At 59.7% G+C, this 14,533-nt stretch overlaps 1 protein-coding gene across 2 annotated transcripts in view; it reads left to right on the top strand.

The window, feature by feature from the left end:
* Positions 1–2,945: 2,945 nt before the first annotated feature.
* KDM4B (lysine demethylase 4B) overlaps positions 2,946–14,533 on the top strand; it is a 132,492-nt gene continuing 120,904 nt past the window's right edge. The window contains exon 1 of one of the 2 annotated variants that reach the window (XM_042928097.1): positions 2,946–3,040. The gene's annotated coding sequence lies outside the window, so the exon portion shown is untranslated. The remainder of the gene's footprint in view (positions 3,041–14,533) is intronic. The other variant, XM_042928102.1, reaches the window with a different exon arrangement.

The following is a 14,533-nucleotide window of genomic DNA, read 5'->3' on the forward strand; positions in this document are numbered from 1 at the left end:
CAGAGCCCGATGTTGGGGCTCAAACCCACGAACCGCGAGATCATGACCTGAGCGGAAACGGAGTCCGATGCTTAACGGACCGGGCCACCCAGGCATCCCTCGTTGAGTTTTTAACGTAAACCTCCCTTCTTTTATTCTACTCTGGGTTATAAAATTGGCTCGTGATCCCTTTGGAACATTTGAAAACTGGATACATGCGGAAAAAAAAAAGTCAAAAGACCTACTGCCTTGTGCCGGTTTTCTCTTCATTTCTGTTCATTTCCCGAGTTACCACCCTGTCTAGCACCTTAGGAAACGAACAGATGTGAGCGGTGGTCCGGCGTGTGCATATTTGTGTGCGTGTTCAAAAATGTGAAATCTACACGGATGTCCAGTGATACATACTTGGAGTGAAACGGAACGTTGGGATTCCTCCTCTGCATGTACTTCTAAAAAGGAATTTTTTTTTTTTGTTTTAAACACAAAGGCGATGCCTTTCCAACCATCTCCACTTATGCATTAGACTGGCCTGTGTGTGGGAGGGGAGTCCCAGCCCTGTACCTTGCCCTTTTGGGGAAGATGAAGACCAGTTAGAAATGAGCCCCCTCCAGGGCCACCTGGGTGGCTCAGTCGGTCAGGTGTCTGACTCTTGGTTTTGGCTCAGGTCACGATCTTCCGGTTCATGGGTTTGAGCCCCACGTGACGCTCCATGCTGCGGAGCCTGCTTGGGATTCTGTCTCCCTCTCTCTCAGCCCCTCCGGGGCTGGTGCAGAAGGCCCCCTGGCCTGTTCAGGGAGAGATCCGGGGTGGCTCCCAGTACCAGCCTTTCCTGAGATTCGCACCTGTCTGCAAAGACTTGGAGAAAACCCAGGTGATTTATCCCCATGCGAATTTGTCCCTTCGAAAATTCTGAGTGTTTCCTTCCTACTTTGCACAGGACACTTTTTTAATTAAATGGCAACGATTATGCTTTTTTCCTAACCTTTTGTTATGCAAACTTTCAAACAAAGTTATGGTGAACCCTAGAATATTCCTCCCATCTGGATTCTACAATCGTTCAGATTTTTACATAATAGGTGGTGTTTTAAAGTCTCCCTACACAAGATGAGAAAGTTGGCAACCTATTTAGGTGCTCTAATTAAAAAAAAAAGAAAAAAAAGATTTCAGAGTCTGTGAAATCCAAACACCTGGTATTTACGGTCTTAGAGGATAAACTTGGAAGTAGAATAAGGGGGGGGGGTGGTGGTGAGTGGGGGGGATCCCCTCCATTATTGCATCGTGGATGCCGTGTTGCCATGATCAAATGCGTTTGTCTTTCCCACTGGTTAGGGAGTTCCTTGGGGGCAGTTACTACTTGGCATCTTTAAAATTAAATTTAAACTACACGAGGAATGTATGAATATAGTCCCATGAGAATTGAAAACCTCCCTGAACAGATTCACATCCCCACGGACCACTCTTTTTAGCAGTGCGGATCTATCCCCTCCCCAAAGGTTTCCTTTTCTCCATTTCAGGGCGGCCTTTCTGTGTGCCTTGACACGGATGCGTGCCCTTAGAAACCACACGACACTGGTCTCTGTGTTTGTGTCCATAACGTCGGTTGCTGGATACAGAGTTCTGGGCCATTCTGCGGCTTGCTCACCAGCGTGTGTAGGGGATGGCTCCAGGGCTGGGCATGTAGACCCACCTCTTGTTAAACTGCTACACGGTTGAAAGTCCTGTAGAGCGCCCTGTGCCCTAAGTTCCCTAAGTTACCTGCCTAGTTCTGGTGTAGAGCACCGCCTTGGAAACGGCTGCACCCTGCGCTGCAGCCTGTAACCGCTGAAGGCGTTGCATGAAGTACCTGACCTCCCGGGGTCCAGGGTGGATAATATTTACAATGTTACTGGAGAAACTCCAGCGGCTGATCTGCATGCCTGCCTGCGGCCCGGTGCGCGCCCCACTGCTGTCTACTGCGCAAGTGGTAACAGCGATGACAGTGGTAAACCCACTCATGAGAAGCCACCCACGCAAGCCCTTTGTGTGTCTGGTCCCACTCGATTCTTGCAACATCCCTGGAGGAGGGGCAGGCGGTGGAGGGAGCTGTTACCGTCGTTAGCGACTTCACAGGGGTAACCGAGGCCCAGAGAGGTCCCAGTGAGGCGTGGAGCCCGGCGGACCTTCGAACCTTGGTGTTAGGGACTGTCTTGTGTTAGGGAAGCGCACCTAACTACCCCGAGGGCCTTGCAGGTTTGCAAAGGTTTGTTGATTGTGATGGAAATAAATTTGGCTTTTGGGGGGGGCAGGGGAGGAGCGCTTGCTGCCTGACTTTATATTTCTCCAGTTCTTTTGTTAAATGGATTGCACCGGAGCTGTCTCCCCCCTCGGGATTTAAAGGAGTGGGAAACTCTGCGCCCAAGTTCCGGCCGCGAGTCTCGAACCCCGTCGCCGTGCCACCCCGGCCTGGTGCTGATGTTGTGCTAGGTCTCACGTACTCAGTTGCAGCCTGATAACCGGGGCGGGGCCCGGGCCCTGATTGGCATTCGCCTCAGCCAGTCCGCGCCTCGGGCTCACCCCGCAAGCCAATGCTCACTTGCCCCGGTGCGGTCGTTGGGCGGTCCCCGAGGCGCCCTTGTCAATCCGAGGCCCAGCCACCGTCGGGTTGGTGGCTGCTCCCTTGACTGGCGTGCGCCGCTTCCAATGAAAACGGAGCCGGTCAGCGGGCACGTGGGTGGGCGCCGGCGTGTCCCGTTCGGCCAGCCAATGGGGAGACGAGGCCAGGGCCTGCACCCGCCCAATCAAGGCGCGCGGGGGGCGGGTCGTGCGATGTTGATGGGCCCGGCGGAGGGGAGGGGCGGAGCTGTCAGCGACAGCCAATGGGCGCGCGGGCGTGGGCTCGGGGCCCAATGGCAGCCAGGGCGGAGCTGGCGCGCGGCCTCATAAGCCCCGCCCGGGGCGCTCGCGGAGGGCTCGGCCGCCAGCGACCGAGCGGGGCCCGGCCCGAGCGGGGCCTGGGGGTGCGACGCCGAGGGCGGGGGAGCGCGCGCCGCTGCTCCGGACCGGGCCGCGCGCGCCGCCTCAGGTGAGCCCGCGGGGAGGCGGCCGCCGCGTCGGAGCTCGGGCCCCGCCGCAGCCGCCGCCGCAGCCGCCGCCGCCGCCGCCGCCCCCGCGCCGCGCCCCGGGCTGCGGGCGGGCGCCCGGGACTCGAGGCCCAGGCCTCGGGCGCGGCCTGCTCGGGCCGCGGCCGCCGCGCTTTGTCCCGGCCCGCGAGGCGGTTGGGGGCGTTAACCGCCCGGCCCGGGGGGGGGGGCGCCCGGCGGGGCCTCGGGCGGGGGCGGCCGCGGCCGGACAATGGCGGGCCCGGGGGCGGGAGGCGGGGGCGTCCGGGCCGGGGCCGGGGGCGCGCGGGGGCTGGGCCGGGGCGTCCCCGCCGGCCCTGCACAAAAGATGACAGCGTGGGTGGCCCGGCCCGGCCCGGCCCTGCCCGGCTGGGCCCCTCTTTATTATTCACAACAATCCTGATAATTAAACAAAATGAGGAGAGAGGCCGAGACGGAGAGCTCGCGAGCGCCGGCGCTCCCAGGCCCCGGCCAGCGCCCGCCTGCGCGTCCGCCGCTCTGCGCGCCCCGGTGGGGCCGCCGGGGCGCTGCCCGGTGGCGCCCCCCGCCGTGGCCGTCGCTGCCCCCCACCCCCGCCCCGAGGCAGCCCGCCGCGCCGTCGCGGCTTCCACACCTGCCCCCGAAGAGAGGCGTGCAGTCTGGATTTTTTAAATTAAAAAACCGTGCCCACTTGGTATGCACCTCGCGGCTTCCGGACGCGTCCCCTCAGTGCCTCCCCCTCCGAGCGCCGTCGTCGTCCCGAAGACCCCCCGTCTCTGTAGAGATAGATTGTGGAGTCGCTCCCCGCGGCGACCCCGTTGGGCCGTCCCATGTCGTCCCTTCCCCGTGGGAGCTGGGGCTCGGCTTCGTTCTGGAAGGGACCAGCCCCGGCCCGGCAGCGTGCGAGGGCCTGGGTGTGCGCGCGGTGGGCGCGATGACACCGGGCGCCGTGGGGCGCGTGTCCACCTGGGCGCGGTGGAAGGCTTTCCGCGAGATTGTTCTGCCCCCCTCTGGGGGTGCGGGAGGCCTGGACTGCGCTCTGGTGTGTCCCCGTCTGTTTGGTTGGGGGAGGAGGCTTTTGTTTTCCTAATTCGGGTGCACCTGGGGAACTGTTTCCCGAGTTAGGAAACTAGCGGGACGGTGGTTCTGTTCCACGGGGTCCAGTAATCCTGTAGCACGCGCGGGGTGTGTTCTTTTCCGTGTGTTTCTGCCGGTGGCATTTGTTCAGCAAGCTCCCTTGGGTGCCATTGGGTGCTGGCTCTGCCTTGGGGTCTGAGGATACCGGGATTGCATTTAAGGCTTGGGTGCCCTGCCCCACGGCTCTGCACAACCATTTACGTGGCTGTCTCCAGGCGGCAGAAAGCCCCTAAGACGGGCTCATTAGACGACTCTACGGGCTTTTATCGGTGCCATCCGAGAGCTAATGACTCCCCTAATTCTCGAATAATAGCTTCCTTCTGAGGCTTGGGGAGGGATTGTCAAGTCGCTGGTCAGCCTTTTCTTGCCACCTCTGGGAGAGCCGTGGATGGCCTCTCTCCTCCCTGCAGTTTGTTTTCTGGAACCCTGAAGGACGGAGTGGGAAAGTCGCGGAGTCAACTTGTGATCGTTTGAGTCGAGGCTTTCTGAAACTCGCTGGCCCTCTTTCCGTGTTTCTGATTGGATGCTTGGCCAACCCCGGTGTTCTTCCACTTGTGCTGGGGGACACCGTGCCGGTCGGACTGCCCTGCCCTGGGGGACGTCGCCGCTGGGGAGCAAAGGGGGGGGCGGGGGTGCGGTTGCACACAGGCGCCCAGGTGTTGTGGCGGATGCACGCGGGCGCTGTGTCCGTCCCCGCCGGTGAGCTGTGTGTCCATTCGCGTGAGCGTGTAGCCCTTGACCTGAAATAGATACACAGGGGTCTCGGTCGATTGATTTTTTGGCGTTTTCTAATCCTTTCCTCTTTGCGGGTGGGCTGCTGAGGAAATGTTAACTACTGGACTTGAAAGGTGTTGCTGATGGGTCACGAAGGACCCGCCCGGCCTTTGTTGTAGTTTCCCTGTCCCTGTGCCACCCTGCAGGAGTCCTCTGGGCTCTGGGGTGGACAGCGACCCCCCCCCCCGCCCCCCACTATGCCCCTTTCCCCCACCCTGGCGACTCTGTACTTGGTCCTGCATTTCGTTTGGCCGCCTTCTCTGCTGGTTTCTCGCCCCTGCCCTCCAGTGCCCCGCCCCCTTCCCCTGGAGGGGCTCGGCCATCTGTTCCTGGGTTCTATCTGACACCTGTGACAGTGGGCACGTTTGAGCGCTGGAGCAGGTTATGGAGAATTCCTAACTTCAGGGGGCCTCGGTGTTAGCGGGGGAAGGGACATCCCTTCCCCATCCCTGGGGCCTGGTTCAGGGAACAGGCAGCACCAGGGGATGCGTGCTGACGGACCCGGGCGCTGGCTAACGGGCCTTTCTGGGTGGCTTTTTTCCCGGGATCTGGAAGCGTGTGCGGTTCAGAGCTGTGTGTGTGTGACCTCGGGCCAGTCGCTTGCTCAAGAACCAAGCTGGGGGGGGGGGGCGGGGGGTGGAGAACAAATGAACTCCTGGCAGAGGGCACGACTGGGAGGGCCCCGCAAACCCCCTCGGTCCCCACCATGCCTCACCCGCAGCCCGGGCCGGCCGGGGTTCCTGGTTCTGCCCCAGAGACTTGCCCCCGGGGCTGCTCTGTGGGGCCTCAGTGCCCCAGCTCCTTCCTGCCCCGCCCCCCGTGCCTCTGCTTCTGGCTGAGGGTGCTGGGCAGCGGAGGAGAGGGCCGAACCGGGACCCCGTTCTGACCTGCTGTTCTTGGCGGTGTCTCTGGATTCCTGTCCCCAGAGAGGCTTCCGAGTCTGAGGGACCTGGGTTCAAATCCCTCCTCTGGAGTAAGTCACTTTCCTTCCCTGGGCCTTGCATTTCTCATCTGTAAAATGGGTACAGCGAGAGCCCCCCGTAGGTCATTGTGGGGATCAGAGGGGATGAGAGGGACTGAGTGTCTCGTGTGGCACCAGGAGCTCTGAGCGGGACTGGGTTGACTGCTGCTGCAACCATCTGCTTCTTTCCGGGGCTCCCTCTGCCTGTCACCGTTGCGCTGGATTGTTCTCCATGGGACCGTCCTGGGCACCGTAGGGGGCTGAGCAGCATCCCTGGCCCCACCCACTTGATGTCAGGAGCCACCCCCAGTGTGACAACCACAGATGTCCCCTGGGGCACGCAGTCACCCTGAGAGCCTGTCACTTAGCCTTTAACCCTGATATTTGGTTATGACCCCGATCTGCCTCAAGTTCTGGTTTCCTTTGTCCCCCTCCTCCCCTCCGTTCTTGAATAGGGAGGGGCCCGTGTTTGTAGCCGGTGCCGGCCGGCCGTTCGCAGCCTGGCTGTCCGGGTCCTTCCCGACTGTCGCGCTGGCCTTCCCAGCCCGTAGCTTCCGCTCCAGGAGAGGCGCACACCCCCAGACTCCCCCAGGCCCCCCCACCGCCATGGTGCAGGGATCTTCAAGGGCTGTTCCCGTCACGAGCCCCCCTGGGCACCCTGCCCAGGCTTTCACCTCTCCTGCTCCCCCCAGCCCCCCGCCATACCCCTTCCCGTCACTTTGCTTAACAGTTCTCTCTGAGTCGACTTGAAGGTGACTCACGTCCTTAATCTCGCCTCCTCCTGAACAGAAATGTCCCCAAAGTCGTGGGTCTGTTAATAAGCTGGTTGCACATCTACAACGAAATGGATTTAACGACGACATTAACAAGAAAAGTTTGTGTCACGCCATTAGCAAGGGCGGGGGGATTGAGGAATTGATTTTGTTGTTGGATGAATTGGATTTTGAGGGTCTGGTTGGTTAGAGAGGGTAGCCCTGGCATCTGGTCTGTCACTTTTCAGTCTTGTTCCCTCAGGGAGCTTTTGGAGACTGTAAAAACGGTCTTCCTCTCCTCAGAACCCTCTGGTGGCTTCCTGTTGTCCCTGGAAAAAATTCGAGACCCTTTCCCGTGGCCTCCCTTCTCTGTCCTCTGTGATCTGTCCTTTCTCCCCGCCCTCCTCCTCCCCCTCCCCCTCCCGTGCCTGCTCCCTCAGTCCTAACCAGCTTCCCTGCCTCAGGGCCTTTGCACTTGCTGTCCCTGCACTCTTCTAGCCAGCTGGCTCCTTGTCATTCAGGTCTCTGCTCAGAGGCCGTCCCTGACCACACTGCCTAAACTCACCCCTGCGACCACCCTCTCTCCCCACCCTGCCTTTTCATCTTTGCATTTAGCTCTGCTGTAAATACATATTAAGCTGTTTATGTGTTTATGGTCCATCTCATTCAGAGGACAGAAGCTCCTTTTGTGAAGGGTCAGAGAGTAGATAGTGTTGGCTTTACAGGCCAGTCTCTGTCCCCACTGCTCTGCCATCGTAGCACGAAAGTATGGAAATAAACGAGTGTGTCTGTTTTCCAATAAAACTTTATTCATGGTCACAGAATTGTGAATTTCACATACTTTTTGCATGTGATGAACTATTTTTCTTTTGATTTTGTTTTTCTCACCTAATCATTTAAAAATGTCAAAACCATTCTTCGCTCGGAGGCTGTGCAGAAACAGGTAGTGAGCGGGGCTTGAGCTCTGGGCTGTGGTTTGGGGACACCTGCACCAGGGTGTGAGGTCTACGCTATAGAAATGACATCTGTCTTGGCTGCCGCGTGTCTCCCTAGCACCTAGGGCAGCCTGGCACACGGTGGGTGTTCAGTGAACGCTCTTTTGTTGAATGAATGAATTTCTATCTTTTTTACATCGAAGCACTCTAGATTAAAAGAAGGGGGGGTCCTGGTTTGTTTCAAGGGAAATTAACACTGCTGGAAATACAGAAATACAGAAAATGTTATGATTTCATCCACCAAAACAACCCCAAAATGAAGGAAGAAAAAAAAGTAGCTGTGAACAGGGGCAAATACTTTGCTATTTGTGATGCCTGACCTTCTCATGCTCCCCCCTTTTGTACTGTACCCCGGAAGATTGGGAAGAAATATTCTCAGAAGATTGGGAAGGAGTCCTCTCGGCCTAAGGAGTTTGTTTTGGTCTAGCAGAGGCTGAGGGTTTAAAAGGAAGACGCGTTTCCCAATCACTTTGTTTTGTAAGCATCTGACCCATTCTCTTTACCCACCAGCGCCTGTGTCGGAAGGGGCGGTGGAGTCCTGGGAGGTGGTTTTGTGTTCTTGTTTTTTGTTTTTTATTTATTTTAATTTTTATTTAAAAAATTTTTGATTGTTTTTGAGAAGGAGAGAGAGAGAGACAGAGACAGAGACAGAGACAGAATCCGAAGCAGGATCCAGGCCCTGAGCTGTCAGCACAGAGCCTGACGCGGGGCTCGAACCCATGAACTGTGAGATCGTGACCTGAGCCGAAGTCGGAGGCTCAACCGACCGAGCCACCTAGGCGCCTTATGTTTTTGTTTTTTAAAGTTTTTATTTATTTTTGAGAGAGAGCCCAAGGCGGGGAGAGGCAGAGACAGGGGGACAGAGGATCCAAAGCAGGCTCCGTGCTGGCAGCAGAGGGCCCGATGGGGGCTCGAACTCACGAACTGTGAGATCGTGACCTGAGACGACGTTGGCTGCGTAACCGACTGAGCCACCCAGTCACCAGCCGCAGGGTCTCCACGGGGACTCGCTGAAGAGGTGGCTTTCACGGGTGTGGACGCTGAGCTTTGTGGGGCTAGTGGACAGCCAGGTGGCTGCCAGATGGCACGTGTCGGGTGCGGGACTGCGCCTGGCAGCATTTTTTCTGCCTTTCTCTTCGACCACGGCTGCTGGGTGTGCAGAGCGGCTGACGTGTGACTCCCGAGCCAAGGACGTCTTTGGTGTCTCAGATCTGGTAGCTTCCCAGGACCGTTCTGACTTGTCAAGAGAGCGTACCGTTAATTTACAGTCATGCCTTCTTTAGTCGATGGAAGTAAACAACCCGGAGAGGGTTACTCAGAGCTTCTTGGCTTTCCAAAGTTGCCTGTCTTTTTTTTTTTTTTTTTTCTTTTCCCTCTGCCTGTCCGTTTCTCCCTTCTTTCGTTCCGTCCCCTCTTTCCTTGCCCTGCGTCGGCGGTTCTGGTGAATGCGAGGGCGCTGGGGGAAAGTGAGGGCATTGCCAGACAGGGTGTGTGAAGCCGCCTTGGCCCCACGGCCGGCCGGCCGTGCCTTTTAGCAGCAGAGGAGCGCAAAGCTGTCCTGCGGCTCTGGGCTGTGACTCCAGGGGGTGGCGGCCTCGAGTGCTTTTGCTCGGTGGACAAAGAGCGAGTAGTCAGAAAGCAAGCCCCCCGGTGGGTCCCCAGGTACAGAGCAGAACAAGGACTAACGTAGCATTTGGCCCCGGTTGCCGGCCCGTGATCCCAGTTGCGTTTCTCAGATGGGCCTGTACGGCGAGTGGCGAAGAGGGGATCTCTGGGCGGGGCGGTCCAGACTCTCGCCCCAGATGGTGGCACCTTCCGGGCAGGTAGGGGCGGAGGTGGGCCCGCCTTTGTGGCTTCGTGGCCGCTCGCTCCGGGCTCCAGGGAGAGGACGTGGACAGAGACGACGCGTGTAAGACGAGCTGGCGGTGCGTCTGGAGATGTGCTTTGTGCGGAACAAGCCAGGGGCCGGATCCCCGAGGCCCCGTTTGACCGAGAGCCAGCCTGCAGCCACCGGCAGGCGCCGTGACGGTGTGACGACTGGGGTGGGCCCGGGATCCCCGGCCCCTAAGCGGGGTTGGAGATGGGCCGCACGCCCCGGCGTTTCTGCGCAGCCCGGACGGCGGCCCGGGAGCCGGCTGGCGTGGTCTCCACTTGGGCACCCGAATGAGCGCGACCCTGGCCGGGCGGCCTGACCGGAAGATTCCGTCGTTTTGCCGCTGGCCCCTTCGAATCAGATACCCGCTGTCCACCCCCTCCCCCCCCCCCCCCCCCCCCCCGCCCCTGTTTCTGTCAAAATCCCGTCTATCAGCGTCGGCCCTCGGCACAGTGGGCTTCCTATCTCAGGTCGGCGGGCTGCATGGATCTGATTATCTTGGTCACGAGTTGAGAGGATTGCTCGTGTCTCGCTTGCGTGTGAGTAAAGCCCCTGGAATTTAAACTCTTGATTCGCCGCGTTATTCCAAGTCCTCCTCCCCGAGGAAGAGTAGGGAGTCAGGAGAGGCTAGTTCAGCTGACCCCTTCTGGAAGAGAAGGCATCCCGTTCTCGCTGCCTTCCTGGGCGGCCGCGTGTGGAAGCCACAGAGCGGTCTCGGCCGCTCCCGTCTGCCGTGTCCTGCTTGCACCAGACGCAGGCCCCCCCCCCCACCCCCCACCCCCGCCTCCGGCCCGGCAGTGTCGTTCATTGGAAACTGGCCACTCCGCGCAGGGAGCGCCTCTCGCTGGGCCCCGCAGAAGGGAGCGTGGGTGCTTGGACGGACGGACGGACAGAGCTCGCCCGCCGCTGAGAGAGCTGCGGCCGCTGGGCGCTGTCGGGTCGAGGCCGACGGTCACAGGCAGAGTGGGCACGGTGGCCTCCGTGACGCGTCCCGCGGCCTCTGCAAATGCCCAAGCCGTGCGGTCTGCCGACCTTGAGGCGAAGGTACGAAACCGAGAGTCACAGAAGGCCTCTCACCCCTGGCTCCTGGCCTGCTGACCAGTGGCTCGCGTTCACGGTCCCGGCCAGGCCGCGGCTTTGCGGTGGAAACCCGGCCACGGGGGCCCTGGCTCCATCTGAGGGCGTCTGCCGGTGTCCGTTGAGTGTGACAGTATCGTCAACCCCGCTTGGGCCCGGCCGGGTGTTCGTGGCGGCCAGATGAGCAGCGTCTCCTGCCCACAGGGGTCGTGGCGCGCGGCGGAAGGCAGAGGGGCCGGGGGGCTGGGGGGCCGGGGCTGCCAAGATAACATGCAAACCGGGCCAGTGGAAGCACGGGGCAGGGGCAGCGTCTGCTGGCTTGGGTGGTGGCCAGGGAGGTGACAGAAGAGTCACCACGTGAGCTGAGCCTTGTCCTCGTGGGTGACGGCGAGCCGGCAGGCAAGGAACGGGGTGGGGGGGCGGCGCTGGGGGCCGTGGCCTGGCAGGCCTGTAGGGAGAAGAGCACGGGGGAGGCAGGGAAGCCTGAGTCTCTCGGGTGTGTTTGCCCGAAGTTCCGAGGGGCTAAGAGAAAGGGGGGGCGGTCAGCCCTGCCCTCACGGATCTTAGAGTCTAAGACCAGAGCCGTTCAGGTCACCAGGGAGGGCCAGGGGACAGCTCCCCAGCAACTGGCTCTGGTGTGATGCCCAGACCCTGAATTTGTAGAGCAGCCCCTCGTAAAGTACTCCTGCCCCGTGGTGCTTTTTAAAAATATCTACAATATACATAATAAATACATATATACGTATTTCAGGTAGACTCCGTGCCCAGTGTGGGGCTCAAACTCACGACCCCAAGACCAAGAGTTGCGTGTTTTACCAACCGAGCCAGCCAGGTGCCCCTTAAATATATTTTTGTGGAGATAGTCACATGCCGTAACATTCTCCCTTTTCAGCGGACAGTTCGTTGGCTTTAGAGCATTTATAGAGCCGCGCGGCCATCACAACCAGCAAATTCCAGAACGTTATTATCATCTCTAAAGGAAACACGGTGCCTATTAAATAGTCACTCCCCCCTGCCTCCCAGCCCCCTGGGCAGCCACAAACCCCCATCCTGTCTGTGGATGTGTCGGTTCTGAGCGTTTTACATAAATGGAATCATACAAAATGTGACCTTTTGTGTCTGGTTCTCTCACTGAGCATCTGTGTGGGGACACTTGGCCTGTGGGTTTGGGGATAGGTTTGGAGGATGAGAGAGTTCTAGAACATCAGGCGTGCTGACCCAGCTCACCCGGAGGAGGTGCTCAGGCTGCCGTTTGTGTGCACGGTTCCAGACTCCTGTCCTCCGTGATGAGTCTTCACCTGTCTGCCCTCTTCCTCCAGCCCAAGCCGGCCCAGGGGGTCCCCTGCGGGACCTCTGTGTGCAGAGCAGGGCCTCCCTGCGTCTGCCGCACGGAGCCGTGTGGCCCTGGCCCCCACCACCCTCCTTGTCCGTATCCTGTGTTCTGTGGGATCACCTCCTGGTCGGTAGGACTGGGACCTCCCTGCCTGGAACCCTCCATGGCCCGAGTCAGGAACGGGTGTCCTGGTTCCTGCTGACGCGGTTGACCGTGCGTCGCCCAGGGCCTGAGTGGGCCTCCTGGAGAGCTTCCTTTATTTTTTAAAGGTTTATTTACTTATTTTTGAGATAGAGCACAGGCTGGGGAGGGGCAGAGAGAGAGGGAGACACAGAATCCGAAGCAGGCTCTAGGCCCCGAGCTGTCAGCACAGAGCCCAACGCGGGGCTCGAACCCACGGACTGTGAGATCATGACCTGGGCTGAAGTCGGGCGCTCAACCGACTGAGCCACCCAGGCGCCCCCGGCCAGTGCCTTTTAAAAGTGAGCTGCCTCCTTGGGCCGCTTCCCTTTCCCGGACTGCCTGGCCCCAGCCCTGCCGGGGGTGGGAGTTGTCTCCTAGACGGCAGTCGCTGGGTTTGGAGCGTCCCCGCAGCCCTCACAGAGCCCCGTGAAGCCCACCAGCTATGGAGTTGCAAGCGGGCCACGGCTCCTGCCCGGGTGTCCCCTACCCTGCGAGGTTAAAGAGGTAAGCGGATGCCCCCTTGCCCCCGAGGGGTAGTGGCACCCCCATACCGGGTGAGTCAGCGATGCATCTGGGCAGATCAGGGAGGGCTGAGGGCCACGAGGGGTGTGCCGACAGCCCCGCCTCCCCCCGCGTGCTCAGCCGGCGTCTTCCCTGTGGGCACAGGACACGTGCCCGTGTGTGGGTGACTTTCCGTCCCTCTGGCAGAGGATACGGATGAGCCGGGGTGTCCCGAGTGCAGCGCTCGTGGGAAGACGCCCCACGGGTCCACGCGTGGAACGCTAACCGAATGCCTGGTGACACAGTTGGTCCCCTGCCTCGTGCCGTATGCAGAAACTAACTCGGAAGGGACCGGTGACCTAAATGTGGGAACTGAGGCTACGACACCCTTAGCAGGAAACAGGGACGCAGACGCCTTTCCTAAGGGAGTGCCGGCAGGTAAAGACAAAAGCAAGCCCCTTGTGTAACTGGAGTTTTTCTCGTAGCCACAGAAGGTAAAAAAAGCAGATGAAATTCATTTGATTAATGTATTTCTGCTGAACCTGACGTCCCCCGAATGTTAACGTTTCAGCCTGTAATCGCTATCAAAACAGTCACCGAGTTGTCTTACGCTCCTTTGGTTTTTGTTTTGTTGGTACTGAGTCTCCAACATGCTTTGTGTATTTCACACTCCATGCTGTCCCCCCCTCCCTGCCCCAGGCCGGTCCTTGGGGAGGGACCCCAGGCCCTGGATGGGCTGAGCCGGCCGTGGGGGTGCCTGGAGCTTAGCGGAGACTGGCCCCTTCCATCTGCCTCCCGTTCCTGCCCCCCTTCCTGGGCCATCAGAATTTCTGGAGCTATCCGCCTCTAGCTGGAGGCACGAGACAGATCCAACACAAACCAGCTCTGGCCACCGAGGGGCGAGAGGGGAGGGCGTTGACCCACTGCAGGCGGGGTGCGGCCAAGGGAGAGCCCTTGGGGGAGAGTCCAGGGGAGGTCCTGAGCCTTTCACGGAGGTAGGACTCAAGCCAGCATTTAGAGGAGGAGGAGGTCAGGACAGCCTGCCTCGGGGAGGGCAGGGGCTGACCCCCGGAGGGCCCTGTATTGGGGTGCCGTGGGGAAGTGGAAAAAGCTGAAGTCCCCGCCTGCGGTGCTGCCCCTCCCTCTGGGGTGTTGGGCTCCAGGGCCGGGGTCCCGATCCCACCCGTGCACCTTGCAATACGTTTCATCTTTGACGGGAGCGTCGAACCTCGTACCAGCTGTGAAGGCTGCTGAGTCCTGGAGGCTACGCCCGGGGCTGTGCGTTTGCGGCGTGGATGCTGGCCATGCTGGGGGGCTGTGAACTTAGAGCTCGAGACGTTTCCGGGAAGGAGTTGCAGGAACTTGGAATGCTTCTTTGGCCGTGGGAAAACCCGGGAGAGAGACGCGTGTACGAGTATGGCTTGGAAATAGCCTTCCCCAGCTGCAGCCGGTCTTAAATGGCCCGAGGTCTCGAGGCAGGATGGCCGAGGGGGACGGACGGCTGGAGGCTTGTTCCCCGTGCCCCTGAGCTCCTACCTCTGGTTTCCGTCTCTGCCCTTATCTCCAAAACGGGGATGACAGGGAAAGTCTCCGCTTCCAGGGAGCTGAGAGGCGCGCAGTCAATACGTGAAAATCCATTAGGGAAATAGTTCCCACCCCAGGGGCCGCTGTGCTCCCAGGGGATGCTGGGTGGCACCTGGTGACTTCCGTGGTCATCGTGAGTGGGGGTGCTCTTGACATCCGGGATGCTGCTCAGTGTCCCACAGTGCCGAGGACGGCCCCAAATGTCCCGATTTCAGGCACACCTGGTCCAGGGTGAGAATTCAGCGGATCACGGTGACAGTTTTTGTCTGGGCTTCTGCTGCTGTCTTTCCTTGCCGTGAATCAAGGT

The sequence above is a fragment of the Panthera leo genome, chromosome A2, assembly GCF_018350215.1.
Source record: "Panthera leo isolate Ple1 chromosome A2, P.leo_Ple1_pat1.1, whole genome shotgun sequence".
Taxonomy (NCBI): domain Eukaryota; kingdom Metazoa; phylum Chordata; class Mammalia; order Carnivora; family Felidae; genus Panthera; species Panthera leo.